Genomic DNA, 12,041 nt, shown 5'->3' on the forward strand with positions numbered 1-12,041 from the left:
TTGTACAACAGGGATAAAGTTATCTTCTCTATCTAAAGGCCTCACAGTATCATTCTGAGAAACAAGGACAATAATACGTAAAATGTGAAAGTACCTTCAAACCCACACAATACTAGACAAATAAAAAATGATATTATGTAACATGAAAATCATGTTATGCAGTTGAGGCTAAATCTAGCTCTAGCTTCTATGTAAAAGAAGAAAGATGACTGTTCCATACCACTCCTGGAGAGAAAAGTAACAGAAAATTTTTTTACAATAGGAAAAAAATTTTTATATTTCCTAAAGAAAGAAAATATTATTTCCTACTGGGAGAGAAAGAATTCTTAGAGGAGAATGTGGCAAAAGTAATGAACTTTAAATCAGGACATTTGGGTTGAAGTCTTGCCTTTGGCACCAAGTAACTGCAACTTTTCTTAAATTCTTAAAAAATGTGGACCTCAATTTATTTCGTGTAAAGTGAGGTTAGACTAGAAAATATTGAAGGTCTTTTTCAGCTCTGACATTCTCTGTTGCTATATTTCTGCTTTCTAAGTGGAAAGCTTTTGTGAAATTGCTAAATACAGTACCACCTCAGTTGAATTGTGGGCCCTAAAAATGGAATGTTCTGAATAACGGAATTTTCCATTTAACTGACAGTGAAGTTTATCTCAGTTTATTATCTTTCTTTGTTCCTCCTCTTGCTACCTTTTTTTTTTTCCTTTTGCTAATCCTCTGTCACAGGTTTGCCTCACACAACTGTCTGTGATACACCCTTTCCCTTGGTCTTCCCTCTTCCTTTAAGGGAAGTTCCACACTGCCCTTTTGCATTTTTGGCCACAGAATTTCAACACTATCCTTGTTTTACTTATTAAATATCACAACACTTCCAGTGCTCCACATTGGTAGCAACAAAAAAACAGTATCAGAACATTTTTGCCAGGTCTGTAGCTAATAGAAATGGCCCTAAAAAATGGCCATGTTCTATTCCCCAGAACCTGTGCATATGTTACCCTACATGGCAAACGGGCTATACTGCATGCAATTAAACTAAGAATATTGAAATAGGATGATTAGCCACATTATCCGGTTGGACCCAATGTCATCATAAGGGTACTTATGAGGAAAAGAGGAAGGCAAGAAAGTCAAAGTCAGAAAAGATATAAAGCCATAATCAGAGACCACAGAGCGAGCTTTAAAGATGTTACACAGCTGGCTTTGAAAATGATGCAAGGAAACACGAGTCAAGAAATGCAGGCAGTGCAAGGGCCCATAAGCTAAGAAATAAAGGCAACCTCTAGAAGATAGAAACAGCAGGGTAATTGATTCATCATAGCATCTCTAGAGGGAACTCTGGGTTTTATCCCAGTAACACTCATTTCAAACTTCTGACCTCCAGACTGTAAGTTAATAAATTTTTGTTGCTTTTTAAGTTACCAAATTTGTGTTATTATAGCAACAATAGAAAACTAAAACATAGCTACTTGCTCTTCTCAGTAGTTGGACTCGTTTGTAAATTGAATTTTGACCTAACTACTAGTTCCTGAAAGACCTTATCAAGCTGTGTATATTTTGAAATTTCCCACAATGCTCCAATCCCCAAGCTAGTTATTGAGGTAAAACAAATTTAAATGCAACTGCTTTGTATGACAATGCAAACTGCATTGCATTTACATTCTGGTTAATCTACTGCTTCATAATTGATGTCCTCAGGTAATCACAATGAGCTAGCTTGTAAGAGATTTCTAGATAATGTTGAAGGTTGTTTGCAACCCTGAGATTACATGATTATATTGCAAAAACAAATTAGAAATCACCCAAACATATCAATTTATATCTCTTTACCTGGAGTGTACTCTGTATGACTCTGATTAACAGAATATAACATCTTAAATCTGACTGTCTAATGTACTTCTAAGTTTCTCTGAATTACCAGTTACTGTTATCTGGGTATTTCTACAGTTGGAGATTTTTTTAGAATTCTTTCTGCCCTATTTACTTAAGCAGAACTTGAAAGCAGCAATCCCCCCACCACTCGCCACCCATTATTAAATTATGCCCTATGAAATATACTCCTATTCCCCCATGGAAACACCCTATTTCTAGATTTCTTAAAAATGGTGAATGGAAAGTAGACAATGTGTAAATAACAGAGTTCTTCACTGATAATTATGGAGACATCGATGAAGGGAAAAAACTCACTAGCTTTCTTTGAAGATATAATGAGTCAAAGAGGAAAAGAGTTGTCCAGATCAGGAAATAGGAAGGGAGAAAAATAAAAATTTTAAAAACAGGAGGTATACATGAATAAATAATCCAAAGTGTCTTTTCAGCTTCATAGTACTTTCAAGGTGTTTTATGCAGCCAAGTATTCCAGAAGTATAGGATTTAGATCAGATGGACCTAAGAGATGATGCTGGAGAAGTAAAGAGGACCAAATCAGAAATACTCTTGCATGTAAATGCTAAGGAATTTGGACTTTATCTGACAGGACACAGAAAGCCAATTGAGAACTTTAAATGGAGAAATAACATAGCTGCTTTTAAACACTTAGGAATCTATATGGGTGACAGATTTGAGTGAGATGGTTATTTGGTTAGGAATTCAGCTTAGAGACTGTTAACACATTCTTATTGAAATAATGAGGGTCAATTGTGAGAGACATGGAGGGCAGCGACATTTATTAGTAGAATATGAAAATAAAGTTGATGAAGACTCCCTCTCTCCATTGCTACAATCACCAACACAAGTTTTAATATTTAGTAATCATGAGAATCACCAAACAAGAACCATAAAAGATGATAAATTTCATTTTAAATATATAAAGTCCTCTGAATACTGAGACTAAGAGGAGATATCAAATGAGCCATTGAAAAGCTTGGTTGAAAATATATTTGGGAAATTATCAGTACATAGATGGTAAGAGCATTTGGCTGTTGGAGACTTGATTCTCCAGTTTCACTAAATACCTGTAGGAACTGGAAACATTACCTAATCTCCCTGAGCCCAAGTTGTTTTTTTTTTTTTTTTTTTTTTTGGTAAAATGAATATTATAATCTAATATCTCATAAAATATTGAATAAGTTTTTATCTATATAAAGCACTTAGTACAATACCCATCCACAGAGAAAGCTTGATAAAAAGTACCCAATTTAGATGAAATCATGATGCTGAATGATACTACATAGCATGATATCAAAAGATGAAAAGAATAAAGCCATGAGGTCACATTCATATTTAAATAGTGGGCAAACAAGAAACTAATACGTGTATAAAAGAGAGAGACAGACAGACAGAGAGATAAGAAAACCATGGGAATGTAATGTCATGGAAATTGTAGGGATGTCAATGTTTCTTGGCATCCATCATTGACGAGGGAAGGATACAACCTGTGACATAAGATAGATCAGTTGGATTTTCTCTCTAAAGTCTTTGAATTTTAGCACTATGATTCAAAAATAGAAATTTTTCATTGAATACTTATTCATGCTACAAGTAGTAGCCTGAAAAAAATGTTGGACTGCCCCAAATTTCTGTCTGAGTTTACTTCCCATGTCTTCCAACTCTTGTTGTGGTATCTTTCCTTTAAGAATTGGTACATGTTTCTTGCAAACAAACAAACAAAAATCCTTACTGATATTTTAGAAAAAAGATAATAGCTAGCTTCACTTGGAGATAAAATAAAATAAGAACTGATAGATCTCCATTAGATTTGGCAATCAGAAGAAGTTGAAACCTGATTGCAGTCAATCATGAAGAGTGTGAGTAGTCAGGTAGTGGAGAATGTGAATTTGGGTTTCTCTTTCTAAAGATGGTATGAGAAGAATATGACAAAAATAAGTTGTGTTAGAGAGAGACTTTTGAGTTTGAATTGTTTCATTAGATGTGAGATGCATAAGCATGTTTATAATCTAGGAGAAACCAATAGAAAAGCATATATTGAGGCTATAAGAGAAAGAGGATTGATGATGAGAACAAGACAGGAAAGAGGCAGGTTAAGAGGGCATAAAATGTATGTATGGAAGAGATTAGTACTGAATAGGCAGAAGGCACTATGTCTCATAGACTGGATACACTTTAAGGTGTTATGAGTAGGGAAGCTAAGGAAAATAACCTGCTGACCTTAGTTTTCCCCTTAAACCAGGCAGCAAGATCTACAATTGAGAATAAAGGTGCATGAGTAAAATGTAGGTTTGAAAACTATAATAGAGAAAGTTAGACTAACTTTTAAGGAGGAAAGAGACAAATGAATAAAGACAAACAAAAGAATTAATCAAATGTGCTAACGGTGGTGTTGACATTGAGACCATGAATATATGTAACTTTTCAGCTGCCCAGATAAAGGATCAGAAAATGAAGATTTTTGACCTAGAAGTTGGAATTTGCGATTAGATTGTTGTATTCAAAGCCAATGAATTGAAGCAGAAGAGGTTTCAGGGTGAAAGAGAAGAAAAATGAGGAAAAGAGGGTGTGATGGGGAAGGATTGAGAAGGGTAGCTGCTGCTGGTTATCTGGAAGAAAATTGAGAGAGCTTGAGATGATTTAACATGAGCATCGTCTTTCAGCTTGAATGATATGTACAGTGGAATGAGAATTCATGAAATCTGAAAACATAGGTGGTTACAAAAAAGTGAACTATGATCTGGAGTTAACGTTACAGAAGCTGCTAATGAAGATTCAATCCACAATGGGACACAAAGAACAGGAAAGACAGAGGTCCTTGGATTAAGTAGAGCCAAAAATATTAAGACTAAATTATTAAATGGATTGAAATCCTTTAAGATTATGGCAGGACTTTGAATGAAGGAAAAGGAACAAATCTATACATAAGAAAGTCTGAATAGTTGAGAGGATGCTTGATATAAAAATTCATACATTAGTGCAGCTACATGAGAAAAACCACAGGGACGAAAAAGTATTCTTACGTAAGACTGGCTGAATAAAGGGGTAGAAAGCAGCAGAAGGAAGCTAAGCGAATGCAAACTCGTCCCTCTGAATCTATTGACAATAGGGATAAAATCAAAGAAGTGAAGAAAAAATAGACACATTTCTACATTTGATTAGATGAAAATTACATGCAAATTAAGTAGGTTACATCATCATTCAACCCAATATAGCTGTTAGTCATCTGGGATATTTTGGTTTGGGTTTTTTTTTTTTTTTTTTTTTTTTTGGTGTGCGTGATTATTCACAATATGAAAATCATAATTCTTAGCTAACTTCCTCATTCTCCCCAAGACTTTTCTCATGGGCAAAAGTTTGGCAAGAATCTTATCACAATATTGATGCCTCTGGCCTAATACAAGGTCAGAGCTCAGCTACATGAGAAGAATCACAGAAGAAAAAGCATTCTTACATAAGACTGGATGAATAAAGGGATAGAAAGCAGCAGAAGGAAGCTAAGGAAATACAAACTCATGCCTCTGAATCTACTGACAATAAGGGATAAAATCAAAGAAGTGAGGAAAAGAATTTTCTTGTACATTGCTAATCTATTACATAAGAATGATCTGAGGTGTCTTTCCCCTTAGCATTTTTTTCCGGAAACCACATATTGATTGGTTTACTGCAGATGGTTTTAGGATTTGCTTATGCCTAAAACTTTTACTCTCAAAATACAACAATTGCACAAAGCATAAAAAATACACACAGTATAGATAATATTTGGAGCTATAGCTTTAAGATGAATAATCACTTAATGGCTATGACTTATGTATGGTGACTAAAATACATAATATAATGGCAGTAACAGTAGAAAATTTAGGTTTAAAAATAAGAAATATATACAATTTTTTCATAAGAGTATAAGGTATTTTTTCAAATATTTTCATCCTTATATAAAATATTGACTCCTAATTGGGACAGAATTAGTTGAAACAGAAGCAATTTTACAACATAAGCCCACCCAGTTCTTCCAGGAAGATGTGTTCTAATTTAAGAAGGAAAAAATAAACCAAATGTGTTATTTGAAATTCAAAAGAATTATATGTATCACCAAACTATCTTAATCTTCCTCCGAGTAAAAATATAATACATTCCATAATAAAATACTGTTTAAAAATTCTGAGTAAACGGTCATTCCAAAAAAAGTGCCACACATCATATATTAATTTCTGAACAGCATTACTAACTAGTAGATTCAGCCAGATCCAAAGGTTTCCATTTATTCAGTGTGGTGCACAGTTTTGTAAAGTTCCCTTTTGGCAAAATGTCAGAGCTGTTACTATTCATGAATTAAATTACAACTTTATATCAAACAAAATTGAGCAAAACTAACCACTTGTTTCTTAAAGATATCTTCAAAACACCTTGACTCCCTCGTTGAGCCATATTTTTATGGTCACTTATATGCAACCCCGATGTTGGTCATACTGATGTCCTTAACAACTATATAATGGTCTCAACTGGTCTCCCAGCATCATTTCTGGGCCATGTCTCCATAACATAGGGAGGGTGATCTTCTCAAAATGCAACTCTAACCATGTTATTCTCCTCCTCAAATGTCTGCTATGGCCATAACCACAGCACTGTAGGCTTTAGCCCTGTCTTTTTCTCTGATTTCACCTCAAGGCACTGTGCCTAGCTCTCCAGTACAACTATATTCCCTTCATCCACAGAACCTTTGCATGAGATAGCCCTTCTTCATGAACTTCTTTCTCTCTTCACGCTCTCTCACTACACTCTTCATCTATTTCACTGTTCCTTTAGGGCCAAGCTCACAGGATATTGCCTCAGAGAAGGTTTCCCTGACACCTCATGTTCCATCAACCTTACCCCGTGGCATGCTGTGCTTTGCTAGCACCTATGACAGTTTCATTAATGACAGTCTCCTCCACAAGCCTATAGAGCTTGGTGAGGCCAGGGCACATGCACCATGCCTGTCAATGTACTGTCTATATCTAGATCAGCACCTGGCATTTAACAGTCCTGCAATTTGTTTGGTTGAATAAATGAAGAAAACCCTAAATAAAATGACATTTGTACAGAAGCTTTCATTTCATCAATGTTCACTCTGAAATTTATACAATTTTAATTTAGGAAGTTAGAATATTTCTACATTTTTTAAAATCCGAAATTAATGCAAATAAAAATGTGGCTTAAGGAAAAATTGTGAAAAGAATTTGTAAGGGGCAGAAGATTACTGAGTGTTCTTCTAATGGAATGCTGGGTTGTTGCATTTTTTTTTTCCAGTGACAATTTTTTTTTCATATTTAAAAACAAAATCAACTTTGCCCCAAATAACTCCCAAATTTTAAAAAAAAAAAACAAATTAAATAAAATTTACAGTGAATATACCCAGCAAACATCTATTGCTGCAAATAAACACTGTGTCTGTTACTGTGGTACAAACATTAAACAAACAATATGCAAGTGTTCTTGGAGGTGAGGGGAGTTCCAAGTGTTATCTCTGTGGGGTTTGGGAAGACACGACGAGGAAGGGAGAGAATGTGGAAATCAGTTTTGTTTATCATAATTCTGTTCATATTTCTGTCCATATAAATACATTCATAAAGACAGAAAAAGGGCCAGGGGCGATGGCTCATGCCTGTAATCCCAACACTTTGGGAGGCCGAGGCGGGTGGATCACCTGAGGTCAGGAGTTTGAGTCCAGCCTGAGCAATATTGTGAAACCCCATCTCCACCAAAAATACAAAAAATTAGCCAGGAGTGGTGACATGCACCTGTGGTCCCAGCTACTCAGGAAGCTAAGGCAGGAGGATCACCTGAGCCCGGGAGGCGAAGGTCACAGTGAGTCCAGATCAGGCCACTACACTCCAGGATGTGTGACAATGAGACTCCATTTCAAAAAAAAAAAAAAAAGGGAAAGGGAGCTTGAGATGAGATCTTTAAAAAAAATTGGAGAATACTTATTCCTGAACAACAACAACAACAACAACAAAAAATAGAAGAGAAAATAAATTAAAATGATATAAGTGGATGGGAAGAAGAGGGAAGCAGAGGGGCCAACCAGGGTAAAAAAGGGGACCCAAAGAAGGGGAGCCTGAAGGAATCCAATGCCAGTGTGGATGTCCATCTGTTTCCGTCTTCATTACTACTGTCTTAGGCTCCAGTTTAGCGTCAGTCTCCTTATTTCCTGTCTCCATCCATAGTCTATCAGGATCCTTCAACACCCTCTACCCTGCCCCCACCTCTTCTGGGCTGCTCCCTTCCTCTTCTCCATTTATTGGGATCTGGTTTGCTCCAGGATCCTCAGGTCAGAGTTCCTTTTGGCCATTCAAAGATTGATGCTATTCAGGGAGTTGTTGAGATGAAGGGAGGCATTTGAGCAGCCAGCGGGTTGGGGAACACAGCCATGATGGTGTACAAGGCAGCAAGGTCCAAGCAGTGGCCATTCTCAGCAGTCCCACCATTGTCGCCTCCACCCTTGCCAGGGAGCCCCTGAGCTGAGTCTTGGCATTGGACATAGCAAGCTGCTTAAAGAGTTTGTCTGCCTCAGTACAGGTGATGCCCTCAGGGAGATCTGTCACCTCCAGCACCTGCCCCAAGACAACATCTGCTGCCTCCATGTCAGAGGAGGCGGATTTGAGTGTTTGTCTGTTGCCCTGGTTTCCATGTCCACTCTGTCCCTGGTGCACTGTGTAAGTTGACTGGCCATGGAGCAAGGGAGGGCAGATGGACAGATTGTACTCTAAAGGCTGGCCTAAGAGGGAGTAACACCCATCACCCTGTGCTGGACCCCCAGGCCAGGGGAACCATCTGAAGACAAACAAGGGACTGAGTCCTGTGCAGAAAGCCACCACTGAAGCTGGTGACAGGAGAGGGTGGTAAAGCCTGGGTAGGAGATGTGTCAGGGCTGCTGCTCTTTTGTGTGTTGGCCTGGGGGCTGATATCAGGATTGTACAGGTCTCCAGGCTTCTGGTCCTTGTGGTCCGTGCTGTAGTATTTACAGTGACTCCACTGGACCCTGGATGGGTTCTGAGTGGGTTCAGGGTCCATTAGTGAAATTCAACTGCATGATCACCACAGCTGGTCCAGAAGGTGACACTCCGGACTACTGCTGCGGCATCTGTGGTAGACTGCAGGGAGAGGGAAACGGAAGCATCTGGTACTGCTGAGACCCAGGAGGTTGCAGAAACCCAACGGTAGGGCTTGTATGGTTCTGCTGAGCCAGTGGGATCATGCTGTAGTACACTGGTATGCCCCCTTCTGGGGGGCCTCCTTACCCAGACTGGCTCACAGGGGCCAGCATGAGTTGCTAGAAAGGCCGCTGGACCACATTTTGTGAGTAATTACCCACTGAGACTTGGTAAGAAGGCAGTGGAGGGTACTGAACCACCAGGCCTTGCATCTAGCCCCCCACACTGCTTCTCTGACTACAGAGCAGGCCCTGGTTCTGTGGCTGCTGGAACCCCTATCATTCCTTGGTAAGCCACCTGCTGCCAGTTAGGCATCATCGGCTATAAACCGGGCTGCTAGGATGGCTGAGCAAGTTTTTGACCACATCGGGATCTGCAGGCCACCAGGTGACAGAAATGTTAATATTGCTGGTTGGAATTAGGATATTGTCCAGGGGTATTAGTAAGAAACCTGGATCTGTTGAGAAGGCTGCATGTAGCCCCAGGGTAGCAGCACTTGCTGAGTAGCTGATGCTTGGCTAGAGGTGGAACAGTTAGAGGTGGGGAGGGGCTGACCCATGGATGCCATGATGAAGTTAGCCTGCTGATGGTGCTGGGAGATGAGTGGGAGCTGGAATAGAGGTGCCGATGAGTCAGTTGCTTTAGTAGAACCTTGGCACCTAGGGCTCTTTTGTCCAAAGGAGTTGCTGAGGTCATCTGCCTGTGAGATCATGTTATTATTCAAGGGTGGCTATTGCTGAGGTGTGGGTGGGAGAGAACAAAGTTTGCTGTTGCTGCTGCTGCTGCTGCTGCTCAAGGAAGAAGGTTCCAGATAGACTGGGATGAGGTGACCTGGTTGCACACCTCTGGGGCATGTAGTGTCACACCTGGCCTGGAGATCCTTCCTGTATTGCCACCTTTACTGCTGCCAATGCAGTCACCTTGGGTGAAGATAGAGATTCTGCTGAAGCTGCTGGCTTTGGTTACAGAGGGCTGCATGTTCTGGACAGAGCCATCAGCGTTCGTGCTGCTCCAAGGCCATGGCTCCGAGGGATTTGAGTTCACTGTCTGTGTTGTTCCGGCAGCTGCTTGAGGTGCAGCTGAACCTTCTGCAATTCCCCCGATGTCATTTATATATCCTTTCTGGCCAGTCTCTTGGGGGTCAAATATTCTCTCTCAGACCCTTGGATATTTGTCCCCTTTCTCTTCTATTGACTTACTCCTCCTTCCTAAAGCACCATTTTTATTTATAATTAATTTCAGATTTTAAAACAGGTAGGAATGTTCTAAGGTCTCATATTAAAACTGTATAAATTTTAGAGTAAGGATTAATGAAATGAAAACTTCTGTATAATGTCATTTCATTTAGGGTTTTCTTCATTCATTCAAAGAAACATATTAAAGGACTGTTACATGCCAGGTGCTGAGCTAGATATAGACAGTACAGTGATGGGCACAGTACACACGGCCCTTGTCTTACAGAGCTCTGCAGTCTTGTTGGGGAGACAGTCATTATGTTTGACAGTTTCATCTATGAAATGGGCAAGCATTGTTAAAATTTAAGGAATATATTCACATGGACAGCTGAGTAGTTAAAAATTAATTCAATCTTTTAAAGCCATAGTATGGGATACATCTTGACTTTTTTATATGTCATTTCTTTGATCAGAATATTCCACCCTAGAGACATAAAAAGATGCCAATTTCTCCAGTGATTACAACAGGATTAATCCTGCTAACCATTTGTTGATCCTACAGGCAAATGATAATAGTACATCTATACTAAAGAATGCTATGCATCAATAAAAAATAATACAGCAAATCAATAGATGAAGACATTGAAAGACTACCAAGATATTTTACTAAGTACAAAAATGTTTTGGGATTATATATATAGCATATGATATGATATCACTCATTTTAAAACAAAAGAGAAGTATACATTGATACATACCTACATGCACATATATATAATTAAATACATATGCAAATACATAGAAAAACAGTCTGAAAGGTATTCACCAATTGATGATAGTTGCTATGTTTGAGAAAGAAACTCAGATTAGAGCATCAGACACTTAGTGCTCAAGATAATCAAATCATTGGTGCTATTTGAGTTAAAAATATGACATTGAATTTAAGTACAGTTTATACATTTATAATTTTTAAAAGAGAAAAAGGAAATAAAACAGACAAATTATACTGAAGAAGTAAACTAGTCTTGTAGTGACTACTTTTAGCACCAGCAAGTGAAGGCAACCATAGAAGAAGAAAAATGATTTTATCTCTGACATTTGAACCAATGAAAGGATTCTTGTGCCAGAAAAGAGAATGTGGTCTTCATTAAAGGAGAACTAAGAAGCTATTGCCTAGATACTCTCCCCTCATTCTACAAATGTGGGTAAGAATGCCATTGAAGGACTGAAATCCAGTGCTGCTCTCCCCAAGTCTCCATGGAGCTTGGAGCTCTAAGAGGTACTTTTAGGACCACCTCTGAGGAGTGGCATCTAATATCACCTACCATCTAACTTAGATAGTCAAGAAATGTAGACTACAGTCCATGAATGAAAACTGTACATTTCCTAAATTTTAGGAACTTTCTTAAGGTTGTCACTTTTATTTTCTCTCACCTGTTCACTTGTGCTAATTCTGAGGAAAAGAAAAAAACTGGGAAATTGGGGAAACCAGTCAATATTAAATGAGAAAAAATTGCCAAGATATTGAATTAGTGACAGTTATTTTATAAAGCAAAGACACACAAGATATTCAGAGTTCGTTGGAGTGGAGTCAGAATGATAGTTCCCCAAAGAGGTCTCCATCCTAATCCCTGGAAACTGCAAATATATTACTTTATATAGCAATGGGAAATTTGCAGATGTAAAAAAATCATCCTGGATTACACAGGTGAGAGTAATGTAATCACAAGGGTCTTTTTAATGTGTCAGAGAGAACCAGAGAGAGAAAGAAGATATAAAGATGTTATAA

The 12,041-nt window shown here is 38.3% G+C and overlaps 1 pseudogene; it reads right to left on the reverse strand.

The window, feature by feature from the left end:
* Positions 1 to 8,161: 8,161 nt before the first annotated feature.
* LOC103241023 (R3H domain-containing protein 2 pseudogene) lies at positions 8,162 to 10,126 on the reverse strand (annotated as a pseudogene).
* Positions 10,127 to 12,041: the final 1,915 nt, after the last annotated feature.

Source organism: Chlorocebus sabaeus, chromosome 13, assembly GCF_047675955.1.
Source record: "Chlorocebus sabaeus isolate Y175 chromosome 13, mChlSab1.0.hap1, whole genome shotgun sequence".
Taxonomy (NCBI): domain Eukaryota; kingdom Metazoa; phylum Chordata; class Mammalia; order Primates; family Cercopithecidae; genus Chlorocebus; species Chlorocebus sabaeus.